The 14,827-nt window shown below is 36.4% G+C and overlaps 1 protein-coding gene across 3 annotated transcripts in view; it reads right to left on the bottom strand.

Moving 5' to 3' along the window:
• Window positions 1–14,827, bottom strand: part of EIF4G3 (eukaryotic translation initiation factor 4 gamma 3) — a 328,826-nt gene that overhangs the window by 241,978 nt on the left and 72,021 nt on the right. The window lies entirely within an intron of this gene.

The following is a 14,827-nucleotide window of genomic DNA, read 5'->3' on the forward strand; positions in this document are numbered from 1 at the left end:
GCAGAAATTACTGACAAAGGCCCAGTCTGTTCTGCTAACTACACAGGAATGGAAAATACAATTGTTTCCCTGTTTTTTCTATTTTAGCTGCTACTTTCACGCATATCCACCCACCAACTCCTCATTTTTAAAAACAGGTTCTCCAGCATAATTTAGTTTAACGTATTTCAGCATGCTGTCAGGACATTCTGTTAAAAAACAATACACTATCATTTTATTCAGCTTCAAAACGGAAAGATGTAAGCTCTTCTACCTGGTAAGATGATACTCTACCTTTTTAAGAATAACAACCAAAAGACTAGCACCAAAAGATTAACAGCAATTATCTCTGGACGGTAGGATTACATAACTGTATTATGTGCTTTTTCTACAAAAAGTATAAATTATTTGTATAATTTAAATGTATTTTTAAAAGAATGACTATAAATGTAGTAAAACCAAAATGAGACAGAATCCTTCCTTCAACCTAACAAATATATTATACTTCTCATACCACGTTCCTTTCTAATTCAGTGAAAACAGTATGGAAGACAAAGCGACAGCTGCAAACAATAATCTTATATGAATGCCCACAAGTTGCAAAAGTCTCAAAGAATCATTAAAAGTAAAATTCTTTATATTCAAGTAGCAACAGTTCACTTGAGGTGGGAGAGGGAAAACAAAACAAACAAACACAAACTCTATGCTTTATTTATTCAAAATTAATAACACTGTACCATTCTCTAGATAGTTCTTTAACTAGCAACCTCAGACAACAGTTCAATCCGTTGCCATCATCCCCTCCACACAAAGAACTGACTTAAAATACTGCATTGTGAAATACATTTCATAAAAGAACTTCTTCATCTAAACGAATTATATATATGCTTGCAATGTAGAAAATATAAGCCTAAGAAGTTTCAGGACAAAAGTCCTTCATAGTAGCTTGTCAATTCTTTGAGAATGAAGATTATCCTGGGCTGAAATAAAACTTTCTTTGAATTATAGTTCTGCATTATGGTCGCATGAGTGGTGGAAAATATGAGGCCATTCTTTCTTCGGCAAAGCCAACTGCTATTGCTTTTTCTAACTAGGGCTAATTCTCACTGTGTGAGAATAAGTTCTCAAATGAGTTATCGGAACTATGCACCAAAACCTAAGCCACATCACTTAACCTTACTAGGGAAAGTTAGGGTTCCTGATTTCTGTTAGTTATTTTATTGCCTAACAATATACAAGATTTGTAAAGAGACAATCATATATTTGGCCAATAGTCCAGGGACAAATATTTTTTTCTCCTTGGCCACAAATAAAGAATGTTGATTTCATTTATTTCATTCTCTGTAAACTACCAACAGAATGTGGCGGATTGATAAATTAACTGTTTCTTAAAAGACCTTTGTATAAAAAATAATTATTTCAGAACAAAAACATAGCCCTATACAAAGAAAACTGAAAACAGAAGTCAGGAGATCTGAATCCAAAGCGTGCCACAAGCCTAACCAACCATGTTGTCTTCACCGAACCATTTTATAGTATCCACCAGCAGCGGAGCGCACGCACTTAACCGCTAAGCCACGGGGCCAGCCCTCAGACTAGGTTTTTAATACTTAAAGCAATTTCTGTCATGCCAATAATCACATCTAAATGTTAATTCAGTAATAATGACAGTGAATGCTTAAGTAGTTTTATTCCATAATCTCAAGTAATAATAATAATAACAAAAGAAAGGAAGAATAAGTGTAAGAAAAAATAATTTTAACATATCCATCTATATTAAAAGAAACAGGAAAACAAATATATTCCATTTCAATTCTCTTTCCTACTAAACTACCTTCAGTAATAATAAAAATTAATATTGAAGTCAACTATCTCATACTATGCTTTCCATTCTGACATATTTACTGTTTTAAAGGAAAAATATTTGCATGTATTTCTAAAAATTCTACATTTATAAAAATACACTGATCTCCCTATAATACAATGCCTCACTAATGCTCCTTAATGTTTTAAGACAAACGTTGGTATGGTTTGATTTAATGTACTATATAATAACAGACTGAAACATAACATTCCAGTAGCCCAGTCCACATGGCCTGCTAGACTCTGCTCCTGTGTTGCCTTTTATTCACCTTCCCCGCCCCCTTCCATACTCTGAATAGCTACCCAGTCCCCCACACCTAATGTTCACTATTTAAAGCAAGGAGGAAGCCAAAAAGTAATGTTAAATCCTCCCTGCTCACTAACTGTGGCTCAACTTTTTAAAATCCTGCTGTAAGAGAACTGTAAAAAGTTTTAAACAATTCTCAAGAAAACAGTGAATGTGATTCATTTCATCTGGAGAAGGATGAGTGAATGGTGACTCTAAGGATAGGCTTACAACAGTGAAAGGGTGAAAAAAAAGAGGGGAAAAAAAATGAAGAAATAAGATCCATCTCCCCTTTTTTTAAGTGACCAAAATCCTACTTTCCTGCCTATGAGCAGCTTCTCCACAGAATTCCCTAACACTTTGTGCTTTAGAGGCTCTAGAGTCAGACAATCTTGGGTTCCATTCCCAGCTTTAGCCCTTAGTACACTGTGTGTAGTCATAGTTGACCTCTAAGCTTCCTCAATTGTAAAATGGTAACAGTAAAACGCTCATAAACTGCTCTGAGGATTAACTAAGTCACTGCACCAAACACTCTCTGCACAATGCCTAACACTTGACATTCATTCCCTGTTAACTCCCTCTTCTGGCCCCAAAATTAGAAGTAACACGATATAAGCATGGCCAGGAAAGTAGTACTAGAAGGACAAACCCAAGAAGCTGGCTTATAAGTAGCTAGTAACCTCACTCATTCATTCTTAACAAATGTTTTATGAGTAGCTACAAAGTAGTAAATAAGACAGAGTAGTAAATAAGGCAGGCAAAGTCACCAAGCTCATGGTAATTACATTCCATTGGGGACAGGCAGACCAAAAGTCAGTAAACAAACCACATAATTAAAATGGTGAAAATAGCATGAAGAAAATAAAAAGAATGATATGAGAGGTGAATAATAGTATTCTAGATAAGGTAGAAGAAATAACATCTAAATTGAGATTTGAAGGATGCAAATAATCCACCCTACGAAGAGCAAGGGAAAGAGCATTCCAGGAAGGGGGGTCTGTTCAAAGGTCATGAGACTAGAGCGAAGGGACTATGCAGGGAGTGGTAATCACAGCTTGGAAACTTAAGCAGGAGCTACATCATTCAAAGCTGTGTAGGGTCTGGTAAGCAATACAAACTCTAAGACCAATGGGCCACAACAGCAGACTTTAAACAGAGGGGTATAACATTAAACAGTATTTTTTAAAGACTACTCTGATTATTTACGAAGAATGAACTGGAGATAGGTAGGAGAGGAAATAAAAGAAGACTAGTTCGGAGACTACAGCATTTGTCTAAGAAAGAAATGATTGTCGCCTGGAATCAGAGTGGGATCAACTCTATTATTCAGAAAATGATTTCCTAGTTTACATGTATATATTATCTAGTTTAATGCATATATAAATACATATAACTCCTTCTACCTTTACCTATTTCACTGGGTCATTAGTAAGATTACTGGAAAGTGGAGGAGGCAGGGAAAGGTTGATATAACTGGCTGTCAATTTTATTACTCTATTACAGCTCTCCCGTGTTGGACACTATCAGGTTTACTAAGGTGAATATTTCACTTTATTATGAATATGAAGGCTTCAATACAAGCACAAATGTAAATTCAGAAATAGATACAATAAAGAAACAAGTTTTTATCTTTCTTTTAAAAACTGCAAGGCTGTTATTCTCTCATTTTGTTTCAGCTCTAGTCATGGTGGAGTTTGTTTTTCCATTATTTTATTTATTTATGCCTTGCTTTATTCCACCACAAATTTGAGGCGCCTTACCAAAAAAAATACATCGATGATAGAATCTTTAAATGAAAGTAAATAAGCAAATATGACAAAGACTTCTAGCAGGCTATAAGATCTCACTATATTGCAAAAATTAGGCCATTAATTTGGCTCTGAGCTTCCTGATGGTCAGAGTGAAAACAGAAGTATCAGCTATATAGTTCTCAGTTCTTAATATAAGGAGCAGGGGGGCATTTGTATGTAAAAATTCCTCCAGGAAATAATACTAAGAATTAACACAACATTGAAATGAAAATTGTATGGCCCATTTCAGACCATAACAAATTTTAAAGCAGAAACTTAAAAATAAAACATAAAGGCACCACAACCATAATCACCATCTATATATATATATTTTTTAATTTCTTAAAATCATAATTTGATGATGAAGCAGGTCAATTCACATTCAAATCCACTCCATTTTCTGAAAGGGGCTCTTATTTGAAGATCCAAATACTATTATTCAGTACAGATTTTAGAATAACTTTTACAGAATATTATTCACTACCATAGCTAGTATATACTTTTGCTTCTTACTGTCTGCATCCACCCATGCCAAAATATTTGACTTTTTCTCTCGAACTAGAAAAAGCATAAAACACGAACACAAGAAGAATAAAATACAAATCTAAGTCTCTTACCCAAGGCTGGCACTTTGAATCAATCTTACAGAATTATCTTTCTGGAAAAAAGGTTCAGGGCAAGAGTTTTCAGGCTCCTATTAAATCAGGTAATGAAAATTTAATATTATAGGCAATAAACTCCTTAATCTGTCATTAAATATAATACAGGATATATTTTGGGACAAAATGAACTATTTGGGTTACTTTTCGACTGTGTTGCACATACCTGAGTACTGACAAACAAGTGACCCACTAAGAAAGGCATGGACTTTGGAGCTGTACAAGACCAGAACCTGAATCCCAACTTCCTCATTTACTAGCTCGATTATCTTGAGGGGAATGATCTCCTCAAATCTCAGTTTCCTCATCTATACTTTGTGGGAATGCTGGAAAGATTTAATAAAACAAAGCTTGTGATATGCTTGGCACATAGTAGGCAATATTTCAAATCATCCATAAAGAGCGTAATTTTCCTTTCTCTGGACTATTCAGATAACAAGGCATTTAAGATAGCTCTCCCAGATTCCTACCAATTCACTAACAGCACCAAGAACTCTCCTACTTCATTTTTTTAGAGCTTAGAAAAGCTAGAATGAAAGATGTGGTGAGGAAAAGTAGATCTTTGGGAGCATCTGACAAGTATCGTGAGAGATGAAGAGAGAAGCTAAAAAGAATGTAATCTGTTCCCTATTGGACAAAATTCTGAAACATACTGACTGATCTTTGCCACTTTGGATAGTGAACATTCACACAACATTTATTCACCTCTTCAAAGAATTTCTCTCTGCTATGAAATGTCACATGCCAGAAGTCAGATTACTGAAAATACTTGTTCCCACCATGCCAGCTATCAACAAGACTTATGGGGGAAATCAATATCCTTTTATTAGCAAAACCTATCTCCAAAGTCTCAAGCCCACTTAAAATTTTTTAAGTAAATCTAACTTTTCCCCTAAAGAAAATGATCTGATGAATATCAATGGCAATATAAACTACCAAACACCACCGCTCAGAAAAGATAATTCTCTTCCTTCCTTCTTTAGACATCATTCTTAATAATATCAAAGTACACTGAAACATTTTTCATCACTCCAAATTCACAGCCAATAAGAGCTGCAAAGCATTCTGCAAGTCCATCTCACACCACCCAGAGCCACCCATGAGAGCAGCTCCCTAGTGATCCTTAATGAACAAATAAGATGACGTAAGTCGATTTTTAATCACGAAGCAAAAAAAGTGGATTGTTATCTTTAGCTTTTCGTTAAAATAATACCAACAAGGAGAATACCCACTTGTAATTGTATCATTATAATTTACTTTCAATATTCAACAAAAATGTCCTGACAAATAAAAAAAATCCTACAAATTTATCGCAACTCTAAACATAACCTCTTAGGATATAGACCCATGTGAAGTCAATGTTATTTTATTTGGTGACTCTGAGGTATGGAAAACAACTACGGGAAATGTTTTCCTTTCTTGTTCTAGACATGACCAATTCCCAGAAACATGTTTTGTTTCTTAAAACAGTCAGCAGCATTTCTTTTCTACATAAAATTCTGAAAAGTAAGCATGTTATAATAAACCTTCTAGTAGAAAGTTCTTCAGCAGATTTTATGTTCTTATGTAGAACGGGTGTAGCCAAGATGACTTTCTTCCATAAATTCCAGGCCAATGTAATCACTACGTATCCAGTGTCACATGTTTAAACTTAAGAGTCTTCCAAAAAAATCTGTTCAACAACCAAATGTCACTCTTCAAAGATGGCAGGCTTATAAAGTGATTTTAAAATAAATTTGAGCACTAAGATGAGAAAGGTACAAATATTTGGAAAACTGAAAAAGAACAAAAAGAGCAGGGAGAGAACGATTTGAAACAATACAAAACATACCGGTAACATTCTGCTTTTATCTTTCTAATGACAACGTTCCCAAATCAAACGAGCTCCTTTGTTATCTGACATGCATTCTATGATTAGTGTTAAACATACATAAATTCAAGAAGAATATACAAATTCTGACTCCTCGAATTTAACAGATTAATTTTTCTTTATCCACAAATAGCACATTTTAGCATAAAAGATAAAATGATATTTTAATAAAAAGTAACTTCAAGTTAGTTCTGGTATAGTTTGGTACTTAACATTCAAGCATAGATAGGTATATAGAAATTCTAAATTCGCATAATACTCCAAATCAAACAACGCCACCACATTATGAATATTTAATTCATGAAAGCTGCTCCTACTCTGCCCCACTGGTCCATATCTCTCTCAGTATCCCCTGCTATTTACATCAAGGTTCCAGAACAGTACAATTCCAAGCCAGACTAAAGTAGAGCTGGTCTCCCTCCAAGCTTGACGATTGAGTCAATTTAGGATTCTGGACACTTTCTAGCTCTGCTAATCAAATATAAACAAAAATATTATGAAAACAGCAATCTAGATGCTCAAGACATACTGCCTGTACCTATTTAACTAAGAATATTATATGTTTTTTCCATCTCTCTGGAAAAACACATAAGAAACTAACAACAGGGCCGGCTCCATGGCTTAGCGGTTAAGTGCGGGTGCTCCGCTATTGGCGGCCTGGGTTCAGATCCCGGGCGTGCACCGACGCACCACTTCTCCGGCCATGCTGAGGCCGCGTCCCACATACAGCAACTAGAAGGATGTGCAACTATGACATACAACTATCTACTGGGGCTTTGGGGGGAAAAAAAAAAAAAGGAGGAGGATTGGCAATAGATGTTAGCTCAGAGCCGGTCGTCTTCAGCAAAAAGAGGAGGAGGATTAGCATGGATGTTAGCTCAGGGCTGATCTTCCTCACAAAAAAAAAAAGAAAGAAAGAAAAAGAAACTAACAACAGTGGCTGCCTCTGAGAAGGACCACTAGGGAACAGAGGGTGGGAAGGAGATTTACTTTTCATTGTATATAGCCTTTTGTCCTGTTTGAATTTTTCATAATCTGCAAATATCACTTTTTTAACATACAATTCAAAAATTGCTAACTTAGGGCCGGCCCCGTGGCTTAGCGGTTAAGTGTGCGCGCTCCGCTGCTGGCGGCCCGGGGTTCGGATCCCGGGCGCGCACCAACATACCGCTTCTCCGGCCATGCCGAGGCTGTGTCCCACATACAGCAACTAGAAGGATGTGCAGCTATGACATACAACTATGTACTGGGGCTTTGGGGGAAAAAATAAATAAATAAAATCTTTAGAAAAAAATAAAATAAAATAAAAATTGCTAACTTAAAAGACGCTTAGTGAACATAAAAGTTCAAAGAAACATACTTTTCACTTGTATAAATATGTATAAAGTGTCTACTCTCTTATCTGGAAATATGCTTTTGCCCCGGTATTCCATCACAATAGTTACTGCTCAACTTAATTGGAAGGAGGAAGAGGTGGACTCATGCTAGTAAGACTATGCAAAAGTGACAAATTACTTTTTTATTCAAATTTAAGTAACTTCTCTCTATATAACATAGAAGGCTAACCATTCCTTTTAGAATTGATGCCACGGAAATTAGTAGAGCTGCCAAGTTTCTTATCATATATAAACCAAACACAATGTGTATGAGTGTGAGTGTACACACATCTAGATACAGAGTCTCATCATTCCTGCATTTCACTCACACAAATTCAACCACGCCATGGAGAGGGCAGAGGAGACGAGACACACAGGGAAATGCGAACAGTGCTGACTCTTGCCATTCCACTCAAGGAGCAGCTCCAGAGTCAGCAAGAGATCTGAGATCTAAACCAACTAATTTCTTTGGTTCTCAAAGTCCTAAGTGTGACTCTAATGTTAAGTATGTATTTGTTACATAACCTGGCCTCTAAATAACAGTGAACTATCCTGTGCTCAAAACAAGGAAGAAAGACAACCTCGAAGAAAAATAGACTGTGCTGGACTTAATGAGACACAGTACCGTGATATCTGACATGACTCTTTTAAAAGAGATTTTTTTTAAAGTAATTTTGACTATGCAGCTTCAGAATCAACCATTCCACCACGACCAGTACACCACTGTGTACAAAACACCTCAACCACTCTCCGATTACTCAATTTCCAACTGTTACAGCGCCACACCAGTTACATTCTTATTAATAACCTCTACAGAGATGCATATAATTATTCTACCCAAAAGTCAATACATCATATATCAATAAACTCTACTGCATAAAACATTTTTTTTATTTAAGAAAAAAAATCCTACTAGCTCACGTGGATCAATCTATATCACCTCTACTTCAACACAGCAGCAGTCCAATTATTAACTAATGTGCAAGCTAATTGCTGGTATACAATTTCAGCCTATAAATTCATTCAATTTCCTCCCTATATCACTTTGGTAATTTTTCTAGAAGCCATTCTCATCTTCCCTTTCCCAGGGCCAAGGCTACCGCCTCAATTTAGATGTTCGTTCTCTACGTGCAGTAGCTGGTTGGGTTTTGCTGACTAGAGTCTCTTTCTGTTCAATTCATTCAGTACAGTATCATCAGATCAATCTTCCTGAACAACACTGTGGTCATCAATGAACAATAAATGGCTCCCCAATTGTTTTTCACCTCCAAATCCAAATCCTGTGATTTGATTACACCACTACCTGGGAGCTCTCCTACTTAATCTTTATTTCCTACTCCCTAAAATGAAACCTCTCCTAAACAACAAATACCAATCTTTCTTGACTGTTTTATCTGGTAACTCCTAACGCCTGAAATGCCTTCCCTTCTTCTCTCCACTAATTTAAAGCCTTTCAACTCCCATCTATTACCTGCATTAAATTCCTGGCTTCCCTACCTTGTTATAAGAGATGCATATTGCTTCCCTTCACTTAGTCTCAGTTATCTTATTTATTATTTGTAAAAGGAGACAGGAAATAATACCTCAAAGAACGGTTGTAAAGATTAAATGAAATAAATAATCCTTACAAAGAACTTAGTACACAGTAGGTGTTCAATAAATGGTATCTTATATGAGAGAACACTGTTCAGACACTTTCTCATTACTCCTTATGTTAACATCCTTTCTCCAACTAGATAAAAAAAACTAATAAGAATCCCTGGTAGAAGAATTCATACTAGCAAATTTGTTCCAAAGCTATTAGAATCCAAAGCTGCTTGCTTCTCTTTTTGTCTAGTTAAAGGCTTTTAGGGTAGGGATTATTCTGTCAAAATAAATCTTGGTCTGGGGCCGGCCCCATGGGCTAGTGGTTAAAGTTCTGCAGGCTCCCTTCGGCAGCCTGGGTTCAGGGTTTGGATTCCAGGCGCAGATCGACACCACTTGTCAGCCACGCTCTGGCAGTGACCCGCGTACAAAATAGAGGAAGACTGGAACAGATGTTAGCTCAGGGCTAATCTTCCTCAAGCAAAAAAAGAAGATTGGCAGCAGATGTTAGCTTGGGGCTAATCTTCCTCACCAAAAAAAAAAAAAAAAAAATCTTAATAAAATAAATAAAAAATACATAAATTTTGGTCTGAATGACCAAAAGGATCACTTCTGTGAAGACTGGAAAAAAGCACATGGCACTCAAGCCAGCCCAACCATCTCCCAAAAGAGTACAGATATTGCTTCAAACATCAAATCAAAATACCTAAATACTACATCAAAGTACCTAAATCCAAAACACTCTGTCTCTCTTCCAGTCAGCCTACCCAGCTGCAGTCACACAGATCACAGTGAGTCAAGAGAGGTATCAACAACCCAGATGACCCAAGTTCAGAAGAAAAGGACTCTGTAGGTATGCAGAGAAAAGGGAATAGAAAAAAAAGAACTGGGCAGAGAAATAAATGCTGTTTCTCTCATTTTTCCCTACCCACTCCTGTTGCTTGGGAGGAAGCAGATAAAATAGAAAGTGAACAACCACTTTTAGGAAAAATAAGACCTGACTTTGAATCTTGATCCTTCTACTTCCTAACTTAGGAGAGTCACTTAAGCTCTCCAAGCCTCAGTTTCCTCATTAATGGTAACAGCTGTTTAACAGTATTATTATGAAGGTTAAGTAGGATGTATACCTCCTAGAATATGGTAGACACTCAACTGATACTGTTTCTGCCCCCTATGACTTTGACTTCCATTCTATACTCAGAAAAGAACAAGTAGAGGGGCCGGCCCCATGGCTTAGCAGTTGGGTATGCATGCCCCGCTACTGGCAGCCCGGGTTCGGATCCGGGGCGCGCACCGATGCACCGCTCGACCGGCCATGCTGAGGCAGCGTCCCACGTACGGCAACTAGAAGGATGTGCAACTATGACATACAACTATCTACTGGGACTTTGGGGAGAAAAAGGAGGAGGACTGGCAAGAGATGTTAGCTCAGGGCCGGTCTTCCTCAGCAAAAAAATGAGGAGGATTGACATGGATGTTAGCTCAGGGCTGATTTTCCTCACAAAAAAAAGAAAAAGTAGAGAAGAGGAAAAGAAACTTTTATGAAAGAAGAGGAAAGAGATGAAAGAATATATGAGTTATATAAGCAACTTATATGAGTTATGTAAGTAAATATCATCTTAGATACAACTATTAATATTAACTGACAATAAATCTAAGAGAAAAGTAGGCCATTTTGACAAACATTTTATGTGATCAAAAATGTGAACTCTGATGTCAAGATGCCAGATTGAAATCCTGGCTCCACCACTAACTAGTTGTGTGATCTTGGGCAAGTTACTTAAGCTTTTTGAGATTCAATTTTCTTATCTGTAAATGCAAATAATAATAGTATTTATACTTCACAGGGTTCTGGTGAAAATTAAGTAATATATATGAGGTGTTTAATACAATCCCTAACAAATAATTTAATTATAGCAACTTAATCACTAATAAATTACAACAAGAAGAGTTTCTTTCTCCTTTAGAAGAATTATGTCATCATTATAAACCAATGTTTCTCCAATAAACAAAAAATTTAAAACAAAAAAGAATTATGTCATTAAAATAACAAGAACTAAGAAATAATAGCTTAATTGTTGAGATAATCTAATTCAGTGTTTCTAAACTTTATGATCTCAGAACTCCTTTACACTTAAAAATTATTGAGGAACCTAAAGAGGGGCCAGCCCCGTGGCTTAGCAGTTAAGTGCGCACACTCCACCACTGGTGGCGGCCCAGGTTCAGATCCCGGGCACGCACTGATGCACCGCTTCTCCGGCCATGGTGAGGCCGCCTCCCACATACAGCAAGTAGAAAGATGTGCAACGATGACATACAACTATCTACTGGGGTTTTGGGGAGAAAAAGAGAAAAAAAAAAAGGAGGAGGATTGGCAACAGATGTTAGCTCAGAGCCGGTCTTCCCCAGCAAAAAGAGGAGGATTCGCATGGATGTTAGCTCAGGGCTGATCTTCCTCACACACACACACAAAAAAATCATTAAAAAAAAAAAAAATTATTGAGGAACCTAAAGAGCTTTTACTTCAATGGGTTATTACATCCATGTATATTTACCACACTAGAAATTAAAACTAAGAAAATTTTTGAACATCTATTAAGTTATTTTCAGATAACAGTAATAAAGCAGTTTCATGTTGACATAAGTAACATTTTTTATTTTAGAAACAACCATATTATTTTTTCTTTGAATTTAGGGAGAAGAGCGGCATTGTTTTACATTTTTGCAAATCCCTTTAATGTTTAGTTTCATAGAAGACTAGCTGAAATCTCACATGTGCTTCTGCACTCAATCTGTTGCAAAATGTTACTTTGAAGTCTATGAAGAAAATCCGGTCTTACACAGACATGCGGTTGGAAAAGGGAGGAGTATGTTAACAGCCTTTCCTGATAATTGTGCATATTCTTTTTCACTATTACACCAAAACTTGACAAGCAGTAATTTTCAAAGGTTGGGTACAATTTGGAATCTGAAACCATATCAATGAACTTTTCATACAGTTACATTAAATTAATTGTTCTATCTTGCATTTTAAATGGATCTTTCACCTATGCATGCTTTTCACCTATGCATACACCTATGTAACATCATGCACTGATCATCTGGAAAATATTTGTGCATTAAGTTATACAGATTTTCCAGATATTAACACATTTCATTGTATAATATTAAAAATCAAATCTGTTAATATCACCACTTATCTCATCAGAAAAGTCTCGTAAGTATTGGGAAGCTGTCAAACTCATGGTGGCAGATACAAGTTTCCAATATTCTAATTTTCACTTGAAATCTGTAATTTTGTCATTGGCAACTGTTTTCCTTGGAGTGACAGGCACACTCATTTATTTTTGAAAATATGTCTGCTAAATATCTAAGTCTGAATAACTATAGTTTATCAATCTTTGAAGTAAAAATGGTGTTACATGAAAAACGCCATTAGCTCTGCCTGCAACTCACACAAGTGGTTTTCATTAAAACTATTATTGGACAATTATGCAACAGAAGTGCTTTATGCACACCTCCCATTCCATCACACAGAATATTTAAAAAGTATATTCTCAAGGGTCAAGATTTAATAAAATGAATTAAGTTTTACCGTTTTATCAAAGGTATTAAGTGAAACTGGTGCTTTTTTTTTTTTCAGAGGATGCATGTTGGTGAAGAACACAGTCATTACTAGTACAGTTTGATACCACTACCTTGACTCATGATAAGGTGCCAGCAGTTTGACCCACTGTTGATTTTGCACTATCAGTGAAAAATGTTAATAAAGCAAAAAAGGCAAAAAATATCTTAGAACAATTATTAAGTAGTTTTGATCTCTAAATAGTGTGCTACCCTAAGAAAACCACACTCTCTCTCACAGGGCCCCTTGATACCAGGAGCAGAATTTCAACACTGCTAATATCCAGAATAAAATTCCTAAAACAGAGTAAATCCAGGTAAGCAGGCCAGAAGCACAACGCTCCAAGTAAGTAAGGGCACCAGAGGACCCCATAAACGTAGTTAGGCTAAATTAATGCAAAAATGGTCATCAAATGACGTCATGAAAAAAAATCCAAAGGGCTTTTCATTCACTGACAGAGAACTACTGTGCATTTGAGAAATGAAATATGATTACTCATTAATGTTCTTTCTGAAAAAAGAACAAACTAGTATGTATACTGGAGTACGTTCTGTTAACCCACGTTTAGTAAGATTCTAAAATACATGTAGCAACGGCAGCCTTCTCTACTGTTTCCCCACTGAGCCATTCCATCTGGGCCTCAGCTCGCGGTCATGTACTTTTCCTTCTTCACCTCAACCTCAGGATCTTACACTCGGAGCCGTTCCAACACGACCCTCAATCATTAGTGCAGTTCAACCCACTAGAAAAACATAGACTCCTTCCTTTCTCCCCCGCCTCTTTTCCTTTTCTCTAGCCTCAGGTGTAAGTAGTTAAGCACCCACCTCATGATATCTGTCTGGAACGGGTATAGCAACTGAGACGGACTGCGCCAGTGCCACCAATTAGTCCAAGAGCTCACTTAACCGTAACAGCACACTTTCTTTACCAAAAATACACAAAAGGAAGTTAAGCTTTGCTTTTCTTTGCATTTTTCATTAAAAGAAATTGGATTTTTCTTTTGCAACCCATTGTATAATTATCTATGAAGCTATAGTTGGCATAAGACATTAAAAACATCCTACACAAGCCCTTTAATCGATAAACTAGAACCAATAATTCCAGCCAACACCTGGGTTTCAAAGAACTTGAATATACTTCAACTTGAAGCCCAGAATTTAACTGAAACAATTTGAGACTGTGTCAAAGAGGTTACAAAAGTTCTAAAAGCAATGAACTCAAGAGGCAGTTTACTCACATCCGTCATCTGGAGTACAAATTTCATCTTAGCATTCCAGGTCTTCCACCTCCTACCTGTGTGATTTCCGGGGGGAATTATATGTAACATCTCCAAGCATATGTGTCTTTACCAAGAAAATACGGACAATAATAGTACCTACTTCAGAGAGCTGACAATATAGTTTAAATTAGAGGATTTATTTAAGACATTTAACCCAGCGCCTGGCATACGGTAGGCATACAATAAACCACAGCTAATATTAAGATCTCTAAGAGCAATTCCTCTTTCCAGGGTAAAGGTCAAAATGAGGTAGCAAGAGCAGCTGAACCAATGACAAAATAACAAATTTTCCCTCAGATTTCAACCACAAATTTATATACCAGCTTATATAACATAACTGTGAATAAATTTTCACCATTTTGCATACTATATTACCTTCTTAGAATATGTGACAACCTGAGTTTTAGCATCTAAAAATTTAATATAAAGTCACGTGTCACACACATAACAATGTTTTCAGTCAACAACAGACCACATATATGACAGTGATTCCATAAGATTAATACCATATAGCCT

This window comes from Diceros bicornis, chromosome 13 (genome assembly GCF_020826845.1).
Source record: "Diceros bicornis minor isolate mBicDic1 chromosome 13, mDicBic1.mat.cur, whole genome shotgun sequence".
NCBI lineage: Eukaryota > Metazoa > Chordata > Mammalia > Perissodactyla > Rhinocerotidae > Diceros > Diceros bicornis.